The following is a 20682-nucleotide window of genomic DNA, read 5'->3' as shown; positions in this document are numbered from 1 at the left end:
AGGCCATCAGTGGACCTTCTCTGCATCCCTGCGTGCCACAGGCTAAGCTGTCCATTTCCAGGTGTGACAGAAGACACTCTACATAGACAATGGGCATCCCTTTGCTTCCTGGCAAGACTACACTTTTATCCAATGCTCTCAAATTCTTTTGACTACGGCAAAAAGCCCCATGGCTCACCTACCCCATCATCTACTGCATGAAGATCCACCCCTCCCCAAAGAAGACATACTTTGACCCTTTCAAGATTCACAAGGCAGAACCTTCTTCCCTGCTGTGGGCCTTATACCACCCTTTGAGGATCACTGTCCCAGAAGCAAGCCAACTTCTACTGGAGTTTTATGGCTGAAGGATATGTCCTTTTATTGGCATTCTGTTCAACTTTGCCAACATATATACTGTGCCCACCATGTGCTGGCTGTGCAAATCACCTCCAATCGCTTCTAATAATAGATGCCACCAAAGCAGTAAGTAACTTTGTATATGGGTGTAGGGGGATCAATTATAGGGGGCTGGCATGTCTATAGAGGTTATGTTTCACCTGGCAGGAGACTTGAGTGGGAAGGCAAGACCTGTGATAATGAAGAGGCCTGGGGTTTCTGGATAGTTTACACTCACACCACTGAGAGTGGGAGGAGAACTCTTAGGAAGCACCAGGGCTACTAGAAGGTCTCTCTCCGTGGAAAGCTTCAAAATAGTTTTACAACTGCAACAGCTTCCTTTGCTTTGCTCACAAGGCTGGCTAAGGTTCCCGCTGTGATGGTGCAGAAGAGAGGTCTGAAGGGGCCAGACTCAACCCATGAACAGACCCTCCATGGGGAGCTGGAGAGGAGTGCTGCAAGAAGGCTCTTTGGCCCCCAAAGTTTTCTGTCCTGGGGAATACACCTGAAATGTTCCAATTACCAGGAAGTCATACCCAGACTGGAAAGTACTGATGAAAGGGAGAGAATGGGTTTGGTCCAGAGTAAGAGATGTTACTCAGGAGAAATATCAAAGGGTAAGGCAAAGGTCAAGAAAATCCTGTGGAATGACAAGGGCCACCTAAATCATAGGTAATTATAAATTAGTAGTAGGGAGAGGAGCACAGAAAAGGAAAAGAGCTGAACCCAAGAGAAACATCTTCTCCAGGTCTTTCCTACAATCAGTTGTGGCCACAGGTATCATATTTTAAAAGAAGAAACCATGTCTGTCACCTACTAGTCACGACAATTCAACAATAATGAATAATAATTTTTAACCTCACATTTCTTCCCATTCCTTGAGGAGAAATAACTGAACACAGTAAGCTATACTTTTTTATTTGCAGAATTATATTCATTTTATACTAGACTTTCCAGCCAAAAATGTTTGCCCTAAAGCTTTTTAGCAAGTATCTGAGTTGAAGATCCCACAACAGGTTGCCTCAGCTCCGTTTTAAAGACAATGCCCACTGGTTGAAATGCTACTAACACATACAGTGCTATTCACACAAGTATGCAGACTGAAACTTGTCTTCAGAAAGTTGCGATTTATGATAGTATAGGGCAGCAGCAGGTCACATGAAGAAAGACATATACATATAAAACAAAACAAAAACAAGTAATTATTTAATTTCGTGAGTCATTCTAATGATATAATCTCCCAGATACTTTCAGCATCTGACAAAGACGAACTGTGGCATTTAGATTAGCATGGAGGGGGTGGTAGCATCATGCCCCTGTTCCCAGGAAAGTTACTGGTTGTTATGTGGCCTCCTAATTGCCCATCCTCCTGCCGGCACCCACCTGTGAAGGGTGATGGCAGTCGGCCCATTCTCAGCGCCATCCATTCAGGATCAAGGATCACGCTTGTGGATGATGCTGGCCCCGGTGATTGCAGCAGCATGCTGTAGTCCCAATAAGCAGCCATAAAAAAACACAGCCTCAGTTTTCTCACTTGTAAAATGGGACTATGCATAATCCCAACTGACTTCACTAGGAGGATGTCAGAATATTTTAATAAATGCCTACTTCGAAGTTCTATGGAAAGGCCTGAGGTATTGGAAACTATTGCAACAGCCATATGTTAAGATATGTACATAACTCCAGAACCCTTAAAGGTTTCATGCAAAAAACCACGCAAGAGTTTCATTTTGAGCCTCATCAAAGTGCTCTTCGGTTATAGTGTAAAAAGGATCTTAATTTTAAAACATCAAACTTTAAAGTGTTCTTAGAGCCTGGTCTAAAAGGTAGTGTTTAAGTGAAGCTCTCATAACAGCTATCACCTAATTCCTCAGATGCTTTGTCTTTGCCTCTTTGTCCTCCATTTTCCTTCTGGAAACCTGCAATCCCACAGTGTGTCAGCATGCTTGTGTATGTGTGTGCGCGCACATATGCATGTGTGTGCACACGCGCACATGCACTGGGGGAGCTGGCGGGCGCAGGTCTCAGGGAGAACACAGAAGCTGTGCCGGGATCTCCAAATAAGGCTGTGATTTCCATTGTTCCTACTGCTGGAGCCTCCTGGGCTGATTAAGTCAGAGGTTTCTCCCAGGTTTTGTTGGTCCATGAATGGAGCCTCTTCAGTGCTCACTGGAGTGCAATACCATTGAAACTTCCTCCGCCTGCCTCCCTTCCGCTCCCAGGCCGGCCGAGCTGATGGATTAATCCTGCTGTTTACTTGGAAGGCTCAAGGCAGAAATGCAAGCAGAGGTAGAAGAAGAGGATGAGGGTTGGAAGGGGCCAGGAAGGCCTTCTTTCTAGAGTCCAAACTCCTCATGTTACTTAACTGGGCTTGACTGAGGCCCAGGGCAGAGCAGCTGGGCCTGGCCCGGGTCCTGCAGTAGTGGCTTAGTGAGAGCCTGGACTCGCAAGGTTTTCTACCCTTCCCATTGCAGGTGCTTCTCAGAGGGCTGCCTGCAAGAGCTCTGCTGCTCTGGCTATAGATCAACACACCAGATGTAGACCCAGAACAAGAACAGCCTAGCCACGTACATCTTTCACATTCTCACAGCCAAGTGAGGGACCCAGTGACTAAAATCATGGATCTTCACTGGGAGAAGTGAAGAGGGTCGAGAGCACTGTCTAAGAAGGGTCAGAAAGCTGCCATGTTTGCTAGTGATCTGTCTGTGATTTTATTTTCCTGCCACATCCCGAGTCTCACACACATGCCCAAACCTGGAGTCTGCAGATTAACTACCCGCAGTGTCTTTGTCAGAGACTTTGTATTCTGACAGTTTTCCCCTTTAAAGACAACACTTTACAATATTTATTACTCCTGACATATTATGTGTTTATTTGCTTGACTGTCTCCTGTCACTAAAATGTAAGCCTCCTTAGGACAAGGACATTGGTTCACGGATATTTCCGTGGCACCCGGAATACTGTTTACGTCATAGTGAGTACTCAAAAACAATTTTTGTGGCCTGAAGGAAGGAATAAATGAAAACCACCTTCGTACGCCCAGCGCTGGAGAGGAAAAACAGACCGTACCTCTGGCTAGGGGGGGAGGGGAAAAACTTGCACCTTCTTCCTTCTTGGTGCTCATTCCCTCCCCAGCCCTCCTTCCTCGGGCCTCCCCTCGAACCCCTCCACCGCCTAGAACTTCAATCACTGTCCCCTGGCCTCCTTTCCTTCTCAAAATCATCTGGTTCTTTACCTTCACGACAGAATATAAATAATTGATAGCCATTTAAAAGTAACACCTTCCAGGAGGCATTTTAGAAAAGCTCTAAACCCTAAGCCAAAAGGATGAGGCCCTGGTGGTAGAATTACAGGTACTGGCCAACAGGTGGGAGATGGGGCAAGAGGTAACGGGCCTTCATGGAGCCTATTAAAATCCAGCAGATTCACAACCTTGAGATGCTGCTGGTCACTGAAATGGAATTTCTGAGAGCCTTTGCCATTGAATGAGGAACGGTGGCCAGAGAGCAGTCAAATCTCATAAGCAAACAGAAAGTGCTGGAAAGGATTTGAGAAGAACAGATATTCTCAAATTTTAAAAGTATGATGATGTTTCAGGTGTAAATGAGCAAAACCTTTTAAAATGTAATTTGGCCATACGTGAGCCAACAAATACTTAAACCATTTGATCCAGATACCTGACTCTTGCGAATTTATTCTAAAAAAATCATCAAGAATAAGAGAAAAGCTTTATGTACAAAGAGTACATTGCCATAGTATTTTTAGTAGTTAAGATTGGGAAAGAACCCTAAATGCTGAGGAGCAATGAGGAAAAAAACACAATGTAAACCACATAGCGAGAGATCTGAGTTATAGTGGATCAGTGCACCTGAACTATTATTTACTGGCTGGGAGAACTTTGGTAAATTATTCAACGTCTCCAAGCTTCAGTTTTTTTGTCTGTAAAGTTTCTTCTTGTGATAAAAGTGTCTAATTCCTGGAGCTGCAAGGATTGAGATCCCTGCAGATAAAGCACTCAGCACAGTGCCAGGCCCAGCTATCACTTATTATTATTATTATTATTATTATTATTATTATTATTATTATTATTATTATTATTATTATTATTATCAATAGGTGGCATTATATCTTTGTGGAATGAATTCGTGAACCCAACATCTAAATCTCCCAACATTCTAGATAAATGAATATTACAGGAATCATATTGAGGCTAGAAGCCCCCTATGGGTACACATTTTCTTATTTGTTTGGGATTTGTTGATTTCAAACAGGCCAGACTTGAGGGTATCTCTGCCCAGAGGTTGACTCCCATTTTCACCCCTAATTAACCAAAAATAACTTGGCTTTGAAGAACAGGGCAGATAATCCCTTTCAACTGTTTTGCCTGGGTACATTCTATGGAGGGAGAACTGTGGGTGGAATGGGAAAGGAAAGAGGTGAAAGGGGTCCAGTTAATGAGATAGCTTCTTCTCTGGCTTTTCAGCTGAGTCTGAACTTGTTTTTAAGCATGGAACCCCTCACAAAGCTTTTACCCTCCTCCTCTCCTCCCCTCGTCTTGACCCCAACTCAATCCTCAAATCTGATGTGATTGCAGGCTTGTTGAGGTCTGGAATCCCTTAACAAGAGGGGGATGCCTTACTGGGGAAACACTGAGGGCCATCATTAATAAGTGCTTTGGTCTTGGACCTTAAAAAAAAAAAAATAAATGCATTGGCTCGATTTACAGTCTGATCCTTTTTCCCACCCACTCTTGCTCCTTTATTTACCTACCGCAGACGGGACTCCAAATCTGGGATTTTTCTCTTTATAACTTGTTCATGGGATAGTAATTTGATCTTCTTGGCTCTTGTCTATTTGTTTTATTGTTGGAGAAGAGTGTGTGTGTGTGTGTGTCTGCGTGTGTCTGTGTGTGTGTGTGTGTGTGTGTGTGTGTGTGTTGGTGATCTTATGTTTACAGCTGCCCTGTGGTGCTTGTGAATTTATGTCCATGGACAAGCTGAGGTACACAATTCTTAGGTATAGCTTGTGAATATTAAGCTTTACCTATCTGTTCACATTTCTATATCTGATTATTTGGATAAATTTGTACCACTTTTATGTTAGCCGAAAAGAACAAGCCAAGAAAAGGCATGTTTCCTACTTAAGGATGTCTAGAATGATATAACTCCCCAAATGAATGAAAGAGGAGGTGATGCTATGCCAGGACTACAATTAAACACCAAACACTTTCTAGAATATTTAAGAAAGCAGGCAGGGTGCATGATGGTACTCATGGGCCCAAGGTACTTTTGACCTCGTGTGCCCCTTCCTCCATATAAAAGTATTAAAAATTATCCCTTATAACTTCTTTGCATGTAATAAATTACATTCATTATATTCTCCTCTGATTTTATGACAGATTAAACCATTTTTGCGGGTCCTTAAATGGATTGTGGGTTTCTTAAAGGATTGTGGGCTCCCTGTGCCTGCTGTAGCTCGTGTGTGTTAGCCTGGAGCCAGGACCTGAGAGGAAGGGCTGTGGTGAAGGCGGCCAAGGTCCTTCCCACAAAAGCCCCACCACCGTGGCCTTCTATTTCCAATGTCTGAGAGCCTAGGGGTTTCTCATATAGAATCTATGACGTTTCTTGCTAACCAGCAGTAGGTAAGCACACTGTAGTGGTTCTTGCCGTTCAATCAGACTTGGAGGTGAATTCCAGCTCTGCCACTTACTAGCTCTGTGACCTTGGGCAATCATTTAACCTCTCTGAACCTCAGTTCCCTCATCCATAGTGGAAAATCTATGTGGAAAATCATACATTCCTCATGCTGTTGTGAGAATTTTGGGAGGTGATGGATGTAAAATGCCTTAGCCCAGATTCTGGCATTTTGGGTGAGCATGCGCTACATGACAGCTGTTATAATTTACTCCTTATCTCTGTTTGGGGGCTTTTGTGCAATATGAATCTAGCCACCTGGCTCCAAGTGCAATGAAATCATGGGGTAGACATGCATCCAGATGAGTAAGAGTCAGGCGTTCCTAGTGGAAAAACTTGCTTGAGGCTGAGAGACATGTTGACTAGTTCTTTATAGATCAAGTCCCCACACTGGGTCTCAACTTTTCCAACTGAACCTTATGACCATCCCTTAGCTCCAATGTGCCAGGTTCTGGCTGTATACAGCTCAAGACACTTACACTAGATGCTCCAGCCTTCCCAGAACCCACCTCGCCCACTGTCAAGTTTCCATTCTCCAGACTTCTTACCCTTGTTCCTTCCCCCTCTTAAATGAAGGTTTTCCATATGGTTCACTGCCCTCCTCAAATCCAAGTTTCTTTTTCCTTCCAACCTGTCATTGTTCTAGTTCATCCCTGCATCCCTCCACATGTCCTAAAATCAATAGTTATCTTTTTCTTGTTTTTGTTTTACTTATCCTATGCCAGCCGGGTTCTGCACATTCCATGTCTCATTTAAGCTTCCAGACAATCCTACAAGATAGTTATGATAATCTTCATTTTTACATACATACAGGAAACAACCTCAGAGCAGTTAAGTAACTTCTCCAGAATCAGCCTCAAGGGATTTAAATCTCCATCTTTCCAGAGCCCAAAGCTTAGAATGCTTTTTCCATTAATTAGGTCCACAATCTTTTACCTGCAGTTTCCACAAAAGAGCTCTAAAGAAATCACAAGACTTTTTTTTCCCCTCAAAACTCCTCTGGTCGAAAACCTGGCATGAACTGATGAGGCTGGTTATAATGTTCACTTATGTCAGTTAGTGTGTTGAATACAGTCTGGATTCCCCTGGTCAGTGCTTTCTCTGCTATCACATGCTCTTACTTAAAGTTTAAAAGAAGCAGTACTCCCCCACCAGTCCAAGTGGTGCAGGGCCCCGTGTGTCCTAGCAATGACCCTGTAGAGTAAGCAAAGACTAGCGTGTTGGAACTCAGAACCATAATCCTGCAGCTAAGCCAAAACAATATTCCATGTGGGTTGATACTGAATTTCCCATCCAGGTCCCAGCAGAGCTGCGGCAAGCTGGCTAAGCAGCTCTTCCCAATAAGCAGATCTTGAGCCACAGGAAAGTAAAATAAATCTCCCAACTTGGCGATCAAAGGGAGAAGATTGACTCCTGCTGCTGACAAAGGGGCCCCTTGGGACCAGAGAAGAGCAACAGCCGAGTGTCCTTTGTTTAGGATAAGGAGATGTTTGAATGACACGAGACAGCACATACATGAGCACCTAGTTGAGTTGCCCTCAGGAACCATTCCTACCCTGCCTTTTACAACCCTGGGGTAGACAGAGGTGTACTGGGCATTCAAAATGGAACTCAGTGGGCCCAGAGAAAGGGAGAGACAGAGGAGATACCAGCTCAGAGGATGGGAGCCTCAGACTTGATACCTCTCACCCTGGAGTTTCCCTTGGTGGCGAGTGGTGTTCATCATCTCATTTTTCCTGACAAGATGGTGCTGAAATTCAGCCAAAGATGCAGCCTCTCTGGGTCTTAGAGACTTGGAAACTTGATAGGAGTGTGACATGGGAAGGGGTGGAGATGGCTGGTGGAAACTGACTGCCCAACGATCATCTGTGAGGCCCAAGAAGGGCTGGTCTTTCTTAGGGAGCTGTCAGAGGTGAATCCTGGTGAGGTTGGTCTACACAGATGTGCACTAAATGGTCCTTTTAGGCAATGGCTGGAAGCCAGGAGAGTCTGCAGAACTTCATCCAGTATAGAGAAAAATAAGTGGGAGTGAGCATTTAGCCATAAAAGCGCTCTGAATGACCCCCAACTTCATATCAGTTCTCCATTCTTATTCACGAAGCGGCTGAAGAAAGACCTTTGGCTTCTCCCTGTCTGGGTGATGTCATTTCTGTATTTGGACTTTGCCTTAGAAATAATGTGATCCATTCCTCACCGTAAGAGGGGAAATGATACTTTTCAGACTGGAACAAAGCCTAACCTAACATACTCTTGGACTTTGCAAAAGTACACTGTGTACCTTGTCTTTTATTTTTGGGCGTTGTCTCAGTCAAGGGTGCAGGGAGATTGGGAGAGGAGGTTCAAATGAAAGAGGGTAGCATTGCGTGTGGGTGCTTGTTTATTTCTTAGGTGCTTTTGTCACTTAGATAAAAAGGTACAAAGAACAGTTTATCATTTCGAACATCTTGAAGCCCTAGAGACACTCGCTTGGATGCCATCAGAGGTAATTGCTAATGATGGACAGAAGAGTATTCATAGTTGGAGAATTTTAGATTTGGAAAAGAGCCCTCATCAAGTACTATTTCTTTAATTAAGAGATGAGAACACTGATGCCCAGAGAGGGTAAAGGACATTCTGAAATGACTGAAGAAATGCTGATTAAGAAACCGCATGGTTCCTTGATGTGGCCACAGAAGCATCTTGGCATAGTCTAGGCTCTGGTACCACTAGCTACAACTGCTTCTTCCTGATAAAAGGGAAGAGAATCCATTCATGCCAAGCTTCCTTTTCTCAAATATAAAATGAGGAAGCTGGATAATGCCAACTGTTGGCAGAAATGTGGGCTCAGAGGACCCTCAGAAACTGCTGATGAAACATGGATGGTGGAACTATTCTGGAAAGCAATTTGGTTCTACTTAGTCAAGTAAATATTTACAAACCTAATGACCCAGCAATTTTACTGCTAGACATACTATCCAGTGAAATGCTTACAATACGCCATAGGGGATACACACAAGGATGCTTACTCTAGTACTGTCTGTGGTGTCAGGGAGTTGGAGCCAGCCCGGCAGCCTCTGGGAGTGGATAGACAATGTACAAAAGAGGCCCATCCTGGAGGATGGGGCAGCAGTTAGAAGCAACACAAGAGACGAGGACAAGGCAACATTCATGGTCTGGTACTGGTACTCCAACCGGAAAAAGTAAGAAGTAGCATGTGATATACAAATCTCATTGAATCTAAATACCATTTACTGTATTATACACCACTATTTTATGCTTTGACTAAGAAAGTAAAAATTCTGCCAAGAAAACTGACATACCATTGATTGCAAGGTGCATCCTGATATCAGAGATTAAACTGTGAAAAAAAGGTTTTGGAATCCATTTATGTAAATAAAAATACATACAGGGTAATACATATGGCAAGAGCACCCTGAGAGACACATTAAGCATGTTGCATATGGGGTGTGTTGGTGAAATGGGAGCAGCTGTGTGGATAGACGGAGTAACAAACAAACGTGAGAGCTTTGCACAAACCCGGGATGACAAAGCGATTAACTCTCAGCAGCTGTGGATAAAAAGTGAGGAGGTGTAACATCAGCTTCATGTGCTTGTGGTGAGAATTACTGAAATAACCCAGACACGGTCCACAGCATGAAGGATTCTCAAGTTGTTTCTACTCTCCCACCATCTTTGGATTTGAAGATGCTACCCAGGACAGGAGTGGAAGAAAAAGGTTCAGTGTCCTGAGTGGCATTTACCTCCTTAAAATACCAGTAAACTTGAGTTTGCTTCACATTCAGGCTCCAATACACTATCAATACATGTGGAAACAGCAAGCAATCTCCTGCTTTCTGGCACCAGAAGTTCATTTGATTATTTGTTTACAGAAAGATTTAAAAGCATGGCGATAAAGATGATGATGACAATGATATTGAATAAAAACCAGTATTTCAGGAATGCTTAATTTCCTGAAGTTCTTTGGATGATTTTCCAATGTCTCTGGAGGAGCAACACAAAATCAACCTAATACACAAATAATATACAAACAAAGATGCTACTGGGGGCTGCTGGGAAATGGGTTAACTTCCTAGGAAGAAGCTCATACATTCTTGAATTAATAACATGTTCAACCTGAAAACATGAAGTATTTTCTTGAAGAAGTGTTAAGGAAAGGGAACAACAACGCCTGAGGTGCTCTGGAAGGAAGAGTGAGGACCAGCGAGACACAATGAAAAGTGCATGAGTCCCCCTTATCTGTGGTTTCACTTTCCACAGTTTCAGTTATCCATGATCAACGTGGTCCGAAAATATCAAATGGGAAATTTCAGAAATAGACAATTAATATTTTAAATTGCATGCTGTTCTGGGAAGCATGATGAAATCTGTGCTGTCCTACTGGGATTCCTGACCATCAACATTGTCTGCTCCTGACATCCGACATCAGCGTCATCACGGTGTGATCACCCAGGCTCCCCCACAGCAGAGGGTCCTCCTGACCTACCGTCAGAAGGTCGACAGCAGCTTAACACTATGTCACAATGCCTACGTCATTCACCTCACTTCATCTCATCACAGAGACATTTTGAAATCTCCCATCATCAAAAGAAGGCTGAGTACACTACAGTAAGATATTTTGAGAGAGAGCAAGCGAGACCATGGTCACATAACTCTTATTGCTGTATATGGTTGTAATTGTTCTCTTTTATTATTAGTTATTGTTGTTAATCTCTTACTGTGCCTAGTTTGTAAATTAAACTTTATCTTACAGGTATGCATGTACACAAAAAACAGTATATATAGGGTTCAGTACTATCTGTGGTTTCAGGTACCCACAGGGGGTTCTTGGAACGTATCCCCTGGAAGCAGAAGGTAGTAGGTTCGATTCCTACGTAGGTAGGTAGGTAGGTAGGTAGGAAGGTAGGAGGAGAAAGGAGAGAGGAGAGAGGAGAGAGGAGAGACAGGCACTGGGGAAAAAAGAGAGAGGACAGGCACTGGGGAAAAAAGGTATAGCATCTCTGGGTTCCTGGATGTCTTTCTTTCCCTTCCTTTGCCTTTCTCTTAAATTTCAGCTGAATGGCTGGTTCCCTCTGTGCAAAGATTCTCTAGGGTCCCACTGAGCTCAAGAGTTTTATGACTTACCACCTGGGGCACAATGGATAAGAATCTTTCTCATTGCTTATATTCGCAAAGTCTTGCTGTAAAAGACTAAGGAAGAGCCGTTTCTCTTAAATTTCTAGACCAGAGATTTGGAGGAAACAAACCAACAGGATTTAAATCCAAATAACGACCATTTCCTTGGGTTTGCATTGTTTTCCCCTAACTATGAGGACAGTAACAGCTGGTTCTGAGTGTGCAGTCCAGCCAGTGGACAAGTCTACTTTTCAGGGAGAATCTTTAGGATAGTCTGAAAGGAGGGGCAAATCCAGGTCACTTGTGACTTACTCATTCACCCTCAGATTTCTAGACTTGGAGAATTCTGAAGCCAGGGAGATTATTTGGTCAGAAGCTCCAATCTGGGGTTCTTGAAAGGTGGGGGGATCCTCAAAGACCAAAAAAGTAGCTTTAAAAACCTTTCCTCGGTAACTTCTAAGTTTCAAAGGAATCATACTTTCAACAAACTCCCCAAATGATGATGCCAGGCAATTCAGCTGTTAGCACTGAGCACTCATGGGGCTTTGAGGCTCTGGCTGGCTTATGACATCATTGCAAAAATAAAGGAACAGGGGCCTTGGTAGTGACAACACTGGGAACCCAAGATCAAGATCAAATCTCACTTTGTAGGGTTGGTAACCGAGATTCTCAGTGAGGTATGACAAATTACGTATAATGACTGGGTGGGCTTTCCAGAAGCTCCTAGGGCCACTCAGTTCACGTAAAACCCCTGAATGAATGAAGATGTTGATGTTTGTTTGTTGAGTTCAGGATCAGGTTTGAATAAGTAGCATTTCACCTTTTTTTTTTTTTACATTTTTCTTCTGTTCATAATTGGATGCTAGAGAAGGAACTTGAAACAGAAGACAGCCTGCTTTTCTCAATTTTTCTTGGAGACCCAGTACTTGGCCCAAACCTTACAGTAGAGCACAGACATATATGGACTCATTCTCTCTTTAATTTATAGGAATAGAACAGACTCCAGTCCCTAAACCTGAAATCCTGTTTGTCTAAGCAGTCTGCTATTGATGTATTAAATGGCGCTTAAGATTTAGGAGTTTCCTTTGCCAGTATTAAACAAGCAACTGAAATAAGGTCCACACAAAATCCTGCAAGCAGTGCACTGTGAAGAAGTTAACCACACAATCTCACAAAACTGAAGTGTCCGTAGAGAACAGTAACTTACGATGCTAGGAAGTCGTCTCTGCGTATATAGGTCCTATGTGTGGCGAGGCTGAAAGGGCAGGCGAGTCTGACTTTGTTCTTCCTCATCCCGTCTGTAAAATCGTTTCTGCTCACTCGAGTGCCCTTGACTGTCAGGGAAGATAAGGTCTTTCATTAACGCACTGAAGGCTAACCCACACGGAGATTAGGTAATACCGCCATTGATTTCCTTAAATTTCTTAGCGGCTGAGCCTGGGAGGCTGGGACAACATGAGGAAGTTTGCTAAGAGAATGAATCTTTGTTTTCAGGATGTTCAAGCATGAAAAGCTTACAAGGTCCTAGAGAAATGTTCAAGAGGAGGCTGAGCCCCTCCTATTAAACCCCCTCAATTCTATAAGATCGAACCATCCTTGGTCTCACTTTGGTTTCATGGGAACTTGAAAATCCAAGGCAAACTTGAGAAAGACTTTTTAAGGTAATTATTTTGTCCCTATGTTCTGAGGAGCAAAGGGATGAGAAGAGGATCCAGTGTTGAGAGTATATTGGAAGACAAGTGCTAGTCTGGGCTCTTTCTCTAAGGCTATAGTTTATGCTTTTTAATTTATATTATTGAGATAATATTCACATACCATAACATTCACCATTGTAAAGTGTACAGTTTGGCAATTTTAGTACCTTCACAAGGTTGTACAACCATCACTATTATCTAATTCCAGAACCCCACCCCCACCAGGAAGAAACCCTATAACCTTTGGCAGGCATGTAGACCTGCCTCAACATTCATTCACTCACTCACTCATTCAACAAGCACTTATGGAGCACTTAGAAAGCTCCAGGTATCGGATGCTTTAAACCTACCCTTGCAGCAGAGGCACCCACAGCACAAAGTGGACTATTACCTCAGAAGCCAAGTCTCTTTTAGGCTTCCAGTAAAGTCTGCAGGTGTGAGACTGTGGCAGCTAGAGGTGAGTCATTCATCAGTGGCTCAGGGAGGGCTGTGAAGAAGGAATCGTGATTGATGGAAAGTATACAGAGGGCTTATATGTTCTGCCGGAAGGTTTGCTCTGCGGCTTAGGTTCCTTTGAAATACCCACAGGCTCATGGCTTTTAGGAGTCATTACCTCCCTGCAAGGATGTACTGGCCAGCAAACCCAACCCTGTCCCTTTCCACACTCCTCCGTCTCTCGTCCACATTTCCTGCTTAGTCTATGTCCAGCTGCAAAGCTTCTTTCCATCTCTGACAATTTCCATTTTATTTTCTTTCACCTAGTTTTTTTGCATGTCTTTTTTCCAATTATTTCTCCCTGTAAATCTCCTTTGCCTTCACCATCTCTTCTTCTTTCTTTCACTTTTATTCTTTTTAACTGGTCTTTCCCCACCCACCCGAGGTACCCAGCAGGCTTGGGTGGGAGAGTGGCCACAGAAGGGACTGCTGAGAGCTAAGAAAGCAAGCATGTCTCCTCCCTGGATACACTCACCTTCAGAGAAAGTGTGAACTTGGTACTCTTCCCTACAATGCCATTATTTATAATATATCAGTATAAAATAATATAATTAGGCTCTTACTGTGACCAGACACTGTACTAAACTCTTTACAGGATTTATCTTATTTAAACCTCCCAATAATCCAATGAAGTAGGTTCTCTTACGATCTCTGGTTTACAGATTGGAAACCCTGGCCTTGGAGTGGTTAAATCACTTGTAAATGGTGGAAAGTCACCCAAAGTCAGCTCTATTTGACAGCGGAGCTGAAGTTGTGAGTTTACAACGCCTTACTTTCTCAGTTTCTCTCTTTCTTCTGATTCACCTCCCACCTAAGCTAGCTTCCTCTCTCCTTCTGAAGTGAACGTGCATTAGAGCTGGCCTCTTGCCAGCTGCAGCCAGCTAGCGGATCCTTGGCACGGGCTCAGCTCAGAGCTCCACGAAGCATTGTAACTGCTGGTTCTAGGGCAATAAAACCTTAACAGTCTCCAGAAAAGACGGCTGTAAATTCTTCTGAAGTCCCACTCTGGGAGTAAAGGTTCACGCCTCTCTTCCCCCTCCCCCTCCTTTCCCTCCAACCCACCCCCAGGAACTCCCCCGGGTTTCATGAAAGGGGCCAGGCATTAAAACAAAGCAGAGAAATCCCAGCAGCCTTCAGCTGCAGCCAGGGTTGTGTTTTGTCTAAAGAACATTCTTAAAAAAAAAACCAAAAAGCTTTTGGTATCAACTTTGTTCATGATCACAGACACATGGTTTATGCTTTGGTGAGCAATCTAGAGCAAAAAGAAGTGGCAGAGGAAAACGGCCAAGGAGGACAACAGAGCAGAAGCAAGGAATAACCCTGGCCTTGTAAGGATGCTCAGAAGAAAACTCTGTGGAAATGACACCCAAGGGATTCTGAGATTTTCCTCTCTCGATTATTTTAATATGTCACCTGGACCCTGACACTCCAGCTGTAGTTTTTCTGAAAAATTCATTTGGCTGTTTGGAACTGACCTGGGAAAGAAATATCAGCAGAGGCCTGAGAGGGAAGGAAAGCTCATTTTTTCCCTCAGGGAGCAAGAAAACAGATTCCATGAGCACCTGGGGGCTGACGTATGAAGAGTAACAAAGGGGCCCCTTTCAGAGGCTCCTTTTTGCCCCAGATTGGCTCACATTTAGCGAAAGCGTGAGAGAAGGACAGTGAGCTGGGAAAGTGACCACTGGGACAGATGTCCTGGGAAGCATGTGACCTAAGTCTTAGCCATCACACCAACAGAGGTGCCTTCACTTTTCTTTCCCAAGGAGAGGCAGTCCAAAGGGAGGGGAGCTGAAGAGCTGAGTTCTGACAGAGGATGTACGTGCAAGTCAAGGATGGGTGAAACCCCGGGGGCCTCGGGCCTGATAAACACAACAAAAGGGTTTTATGAGTCTTATGTGATAAAACCCAAACTGTATTTGTCCAAATCCTGCCCCTCTCTTAGTTTCTAAACCCCTGTGCATTTCACAGGAAATTAAATCTATGTTTGTCAGATTCCTTTACCCTTACCTCATGGAAGGGAGGGGAGACTGGAGTTGGCTTATGCACCAGAAACTACTAGGATTTGTTTCTTTAATCAACTTCTAGTGCTTTTCTGATCAAGACTGAAGTCCAGTGGCAGGGCCAGCAGCAGCCAGGCTGATCCTTTACAGGCCAGCTCCACAAGGACATGATTGCTGCTAAAGTGTGTGTGTGTGTGCGCACGCGCGCACATGCGCGTGAACATGTATGTATGTGTATAGGAGTGGGGTTGGGAGTGGATAATTTGCACTCTGCCTGTTTGCTGAACTCCAAATCTCAAATTTAAGTTAAAGGTTTAGAAAAAACTTTGGGAGTTGCTTTGTTCTCTTTTCTTCAGATGCCGTTTTGGGAGGAATGTGCACAGCTTTTCTGTTTTATTCCGTCTTCTTCAAAGGCTCCTGGAGGGAAGGAACTGTGCCTTATGCATTTCTGTCTCTCAGAGTCAAGCAGAGTCCCTGGGACCCAGTGGGTGCTCAATTATTGTTTGTGGACCGGAAGTAGACATCTTAACAGGACACGTTACCCTCTGTGGCTCCTCCCTGTGTCTGCTTTTCCTTCTTTAGCCTCCTATAGATCTGAATGTGTGGTTTCTCTCTGAAACCCCTGGACATTTCTCTATTTTTTTTCTTTTTTCTTTTTTTTTTTGATATCTTTTAAAAAGCTACCTTTATACAGATGACTTTCAAATTCCCTTGTTCGCGCCCCTCCTCTCCACCTTCTGGCTCCTGGGAATCCTGCTGTGGGAGAAGGAAAGTGCTGGGGAGAAGGTACCCTACTGGCATCTCAAAGCAGCATGGCTGAGGCCACTATTCTAGGACCCCTTTCCTGACAGAGCTGCCCTCTGCACAAGTCTAGGGTGAGAGCCTCAGACTTCCCTCTGCTCTCATCTGGCACCAGAGTGGACAGTACAGTCTGCTGAAGTCCCAGGGTGAAAGGGAGGTTGGAGGCATCTCTGGGCCTTGGAATCTGGGAAGGGGCTGGGGCTGTGGAGGAGGGAAGGTGCTCTGAGGTTGTGAGGTCTGAGATGCGCCTGGGGCAGGGCTTTGCAAAGGATGCTGTTGTACAAGGCGTTCTGTTTACTGGTGAGATCTCATTCTTTGTTTCGATGCTCCAGACTGCGGCCCCTCTAAGTTGCCTTTCCTTCCACTCCCAAACACAACAGGGTGAGCCCTCTTTGTTCCCTATAGAGAGAGCCAAGTCCAACCTTTTTCTCTACCACAAACTGCTTGACCCTAAGAACCTTCTTTCTGATTGCTTGCCAAGTCTCTAACCCTTAAGGTACCTCATGGTTCTCCAACTTTAGTGTGGTTCACAATTACCTAGAGGGCTTGTTAAGACACAGGGTGCTGAGTCCCACCCCAGAGTTTCTGTTCAGTAGTCCTGGAATGGGGCTTGGATTTCTCATTTCTAACAAGTCTCCAGGGATGCTGACGCTACTGGGGGACCAAATCAGATCAACAGGCACACTGACCCACTCTTCAGAAACCTCTCAAACCTCTCAGCCACGCTTTCCCTTAGTCAAAGCAAGGGCTGCCATATATTGAGCTTGCTTTCTGCTTAGCTTTTGAGACACTTTATCTCATTTAACCCTCACAGCGACCCTATGAGGTAGCTACTGTTAATATTCCCACTTTAAAAAGGGAGAAACTGAGGCACATGTAAGTGGTGGAGCCGTTTCAAAGCTGGGCGGTATGGTCTCTGAAGCTTGTGTGCTGAATCACCCTGCCATGCTGCCTTAATGGGCTAGGGATTTTTTTTCGCATGAACATCTTCTACCTTAGAAACATGGAGCTTTGCAAACAAGGTGCCCTTTCATTCTGAACACCGCCACCCTCTTGCCCAATTTCTCTTTGCTGCTAAGTACAGCAGGAGAAAACACACATTTAATCTCCATTAAGACCTTCAGACTTTTGGGAGAGGAAGTAGTCTGACTTGGGAATGAAGCCTGAAGTACTGAAATTTTTTAAAGAAAGGCAGTTTTATTGCCTCCAATAACATATGGTAATACAAAAGAATGGCTAACTGGAACATTTCTCCAAGAAATCCTCTTAGCCTTTCGTAAAAAATAAATACAGCTTATTTGCATAAAACAACTGTATTAAAGATCAGGGGCTGATTACTTGTGTTCTGGTTAAAAATACGTAAGGATTTTGCAGCTGATTTTTTAGAAGATTAAGGACCCATGTTTTGGAACATGCAACCTTTACGATCATCCCATCAAATGAATTGTTTTCCTTTCATGTCTAGATTCAGGTTTTGGTCTCTCACAGGAGCTCTCTGGCAAAATCCACAAACACAAAACTGTTACGTGAAGGCAAAATGTGATGCCTGCCAACCGACAGCAGGCTAGGATTTGCTTTTATAGATAGACGGCACAAACGTCTTGGTGCTTTGTGCCAGTGGGAGGTTCCCACACTTACTGGGAATTTGTATAAAGAAGAGAATTTTCCAGAGACTCACTGTGTCTAGACAGGACCAGGGAATCTGCAATATATGTAATATCAAATTTTATTTTGTTCTTTTTTGTTTCTTACTATTTCTTCCCCTGCCCATGCAATTCTAGTGCATCACACTTTGAGAACCATTGCCAGGTTGTGGGGAGGGCCTGGGGCCTGGGAGTGGGGGTGGGGATGGGGTTCTCAGATACATCAGTGGCTCCAGCATTACCTGTACATTGTACTCACTTGCAGCTTTATTTAAAGAAACACCAACTCCGTGAGATGTACTCATGACCGGATTAAAGCAGAATTTTTGAGTGGACCCGCACATCAGCATTAACAAACAGCAAAACAAAACCAAAAACTCTCTGGGTGATTCTAATGTGGGGGCCATTGGTGAAAAACCACGAAAAGTCAGATTTGGAGCACCACACTCAGGGGTATGTTTAGCTGAAAAGTAGAGGACAGGGTACGCTGAATGTACAGGTGGACAGGTGGTGTGTGTCTTCTCCAAGTTAGAATGAATTCTTGTGAAGGGAGACCCTACCTTAGGAAACAGGTGCTGCCCAGCTAGGCCGCCCCGTCTATCCTTCCTACACCTGTTCATTCATCCTCTCTCCAGCCCGCGGAGCAGGTGCAGGGCCACAGCCCAGGGCCGTCCTGCAGCCATCAGCCTAAGGCGCTTTGGGCCAGACCGTGCCCTCACTTCTCCTGGGCTTTGCTGGAGCCTCCCCCTCTGTCCTGGGCTGCTCTCCCGCTGCTCCAATCCGGCAGCTGCACAAACCCCTGCAACCTGGTGGTTTCTGAATGACATCCCTTCAGCCTCAGCCCAGGGGCTCTGGCTTTTCTGTTTGTTTTCTTTTTGCTTTCTTATTTAAGAAGCTCAAGAGAACTTAAAAGCAGACCCTTGAAAGCTAAGCATTTCTAATCACATAAAGGTGTCTCTGCAGGGCCTGGGATGAAGAGGGTTTGTTTGGGGGCTTTCATCTTTCTGTGTCTCCCCTTCCTTCTTCAAACAATCTTTCTGGGCTCTTATCCACCCAGCTTCTTTGCTGGATGCCCACCCCCATCATCTCCATGTTTGGGGCCCAGAGGGTAAAGGAGCAAATGGGTGGGGGTGGCCGAGGGCCTGAGTGGGGAGGGAGGAAGCAGTTGGCCCCCACGCTGGGCCCAAGGAGACTTTGTGAGAAAGCCCCTCTCCATCTGCAGCCCAGCCCGGTGGGAGTCAATTAATTCTGAATAACCTAAACCGACAGAGGTATTTGCATTCACAACCTGACTGATGACCGTATAAAATTGATTTATGAATTAAAGTGCTTCCCCTCCCTTTATCCTGATTCAGGCTGTAATTGATTATACGTGCTGCAGCGAAATGAAATAAAAGAAAATTAGAAAGAAAAGAAAAAGGAACGTGAAAAAAAAGAAAGGCCCTCGCTTGGCGGTCCAGCATTCTCAGGGTTCCCCAGGATTAGCCATTCTATTCATCACTTATCATTTTTTATTTAAAAAGTTACTTCCCCCTTTGTCTCCACCCCACAGCCCCCCTCCCCATCTCTGCTATTGCCAGCATTCTTCCCTCTGGCCTCTGCCCACTCGCTGACCCTCTGGGGGTGAAAGAGCCAGTTACCCTCACGCTCCCTGGATGGAGAGAGAAGCTCAAAGGGGCAGGGCTTCTCCCAGGCAGCACAGCACCCACAAAAATTTGAGAAGTAGGCCACGGTGTCTTCCATCTCTGCTCCCCTCTTGTGTGTTAGTCCCTCATACTGTCCCTTTTCTGAACCCTCCCTCCGTTCTAAATGCACATAATCAAAATTTCCTGGCAGGAAATTCTCTCATGAGTATGTTCTCAGTAAGGAATCCATGAATGCTAAACTTCTTAATGGCTCACTCCTCTCAGCAGAAATTTAGCAATGAGTGAAGTGTTTAGATAAAAAGATATCCTCTCTCATTGTAAAATTTCAAGCTCCTTCTACCTAAGGGACAACCCTTTTCTTAGTAGGGGGAGGGTCTTGGGCAGGGGAGCAGGGGATCTGAATTCCAATCACCTACATAGCATAAGAAGAGAATTTGGAAACAGCTGGACCAAGATTCTGAAAATTATTAGTCACGTGTCCTTGTGCAAGTCACTTAACCTTTCTTGCTTTCAGTGACTCCAATTTACGATAGAGGTGCCTTCCTAAACTCAGATAATGCATGTAATTCCCTTGAAGGGTGGCTCAGCAAACACGGCAGATCCTGTGCAAACATTAGGACCTATTTCTTTGCTTACTCTGCTTCTCCAATAAAGCAGCTCTGACTCAAGAGTTTTCTGCCAGTAGGATAATCAATGGCTTTCTCCCAACTCAAACCCAGTGTTGCTATCTGAATGACAGAGCACTGTCTTTTGTGGCCAAACCAGATCTTGAGAACAGACTGCCTTCCTTACTTCTGTATCCACAGAGATCCTGGCACACAAAATATATCCTAATGCAATCATCAACCATCTTATGCAATTCGCCCTCACTGCTTCTGCACCTTCTGTCTCCCGGCTTCTACCTCAGGACTGCCAAGATTTGATGTCCAGTTCCCACTACTTTTCTTGCCTCAGTTGTTGTTGCAAAAAGCCCCCTTCCTTTGACAGGTACAGTATCCACTCCTCTCCTCTAGTGCTAACGTGCAGTTTTAGGGGTAACCTCATATTAGGTGCTGTTGGCCTCATTTCGCAGAAGGTTAAACAAAGTAGGGAGAGGTTGCTTGTGTCTGACTGTAAAAAGCCAACTCTTGACACCCAGCACGACGCGTGCACTCATCTGCCTGGTCTGGGATCTGCCATCCGGCCATCTGGACAAAACTATGACCTTAACCTCTGCCATG

At 44.5% G+C, this 20682-nt stretch overlaps 1 long non-coding RNA gene across 1 annotated transcript in view; it reads right to left on the bottom strand.

Annotated features, from left to right (window-relative positions):
- LOC123613077 (uncharacterized) overlaps positions 1–20682 on the bottom strand; it is an 88312-nt gene that overhangs the window by 26797 nt on the left and 40833 nt on the right. Inside the window, exon 2 of the long non-coding RNA XR_006720404.2 lies at positions 12391–12517. This is a non-coding gene — a long non-coding RNA (uncharacterized LOC123613077). The remainder of the gene's footprint in view (positions 1–12390; positions 12518–20682) is intronic.

Source organism: Camelus bactrianus, chromosome 1 (assembly GCF_048773025.1).
Source record: "Camelus bactrianus isolate YW-2024 breed Bactrian camel chromosome 1, ASM4877302v1, whole genome shotgun sequence".
NCBI classification, from domain to species: Eukaryota; Metazoa; Chordata; class Mammalia; order Artiodactyla; family Camelidae; genus Camelus; species Camelus bactrianus.
This window is presented reverse-complemented; position numbering and strand designations above follow the sequence as displayed.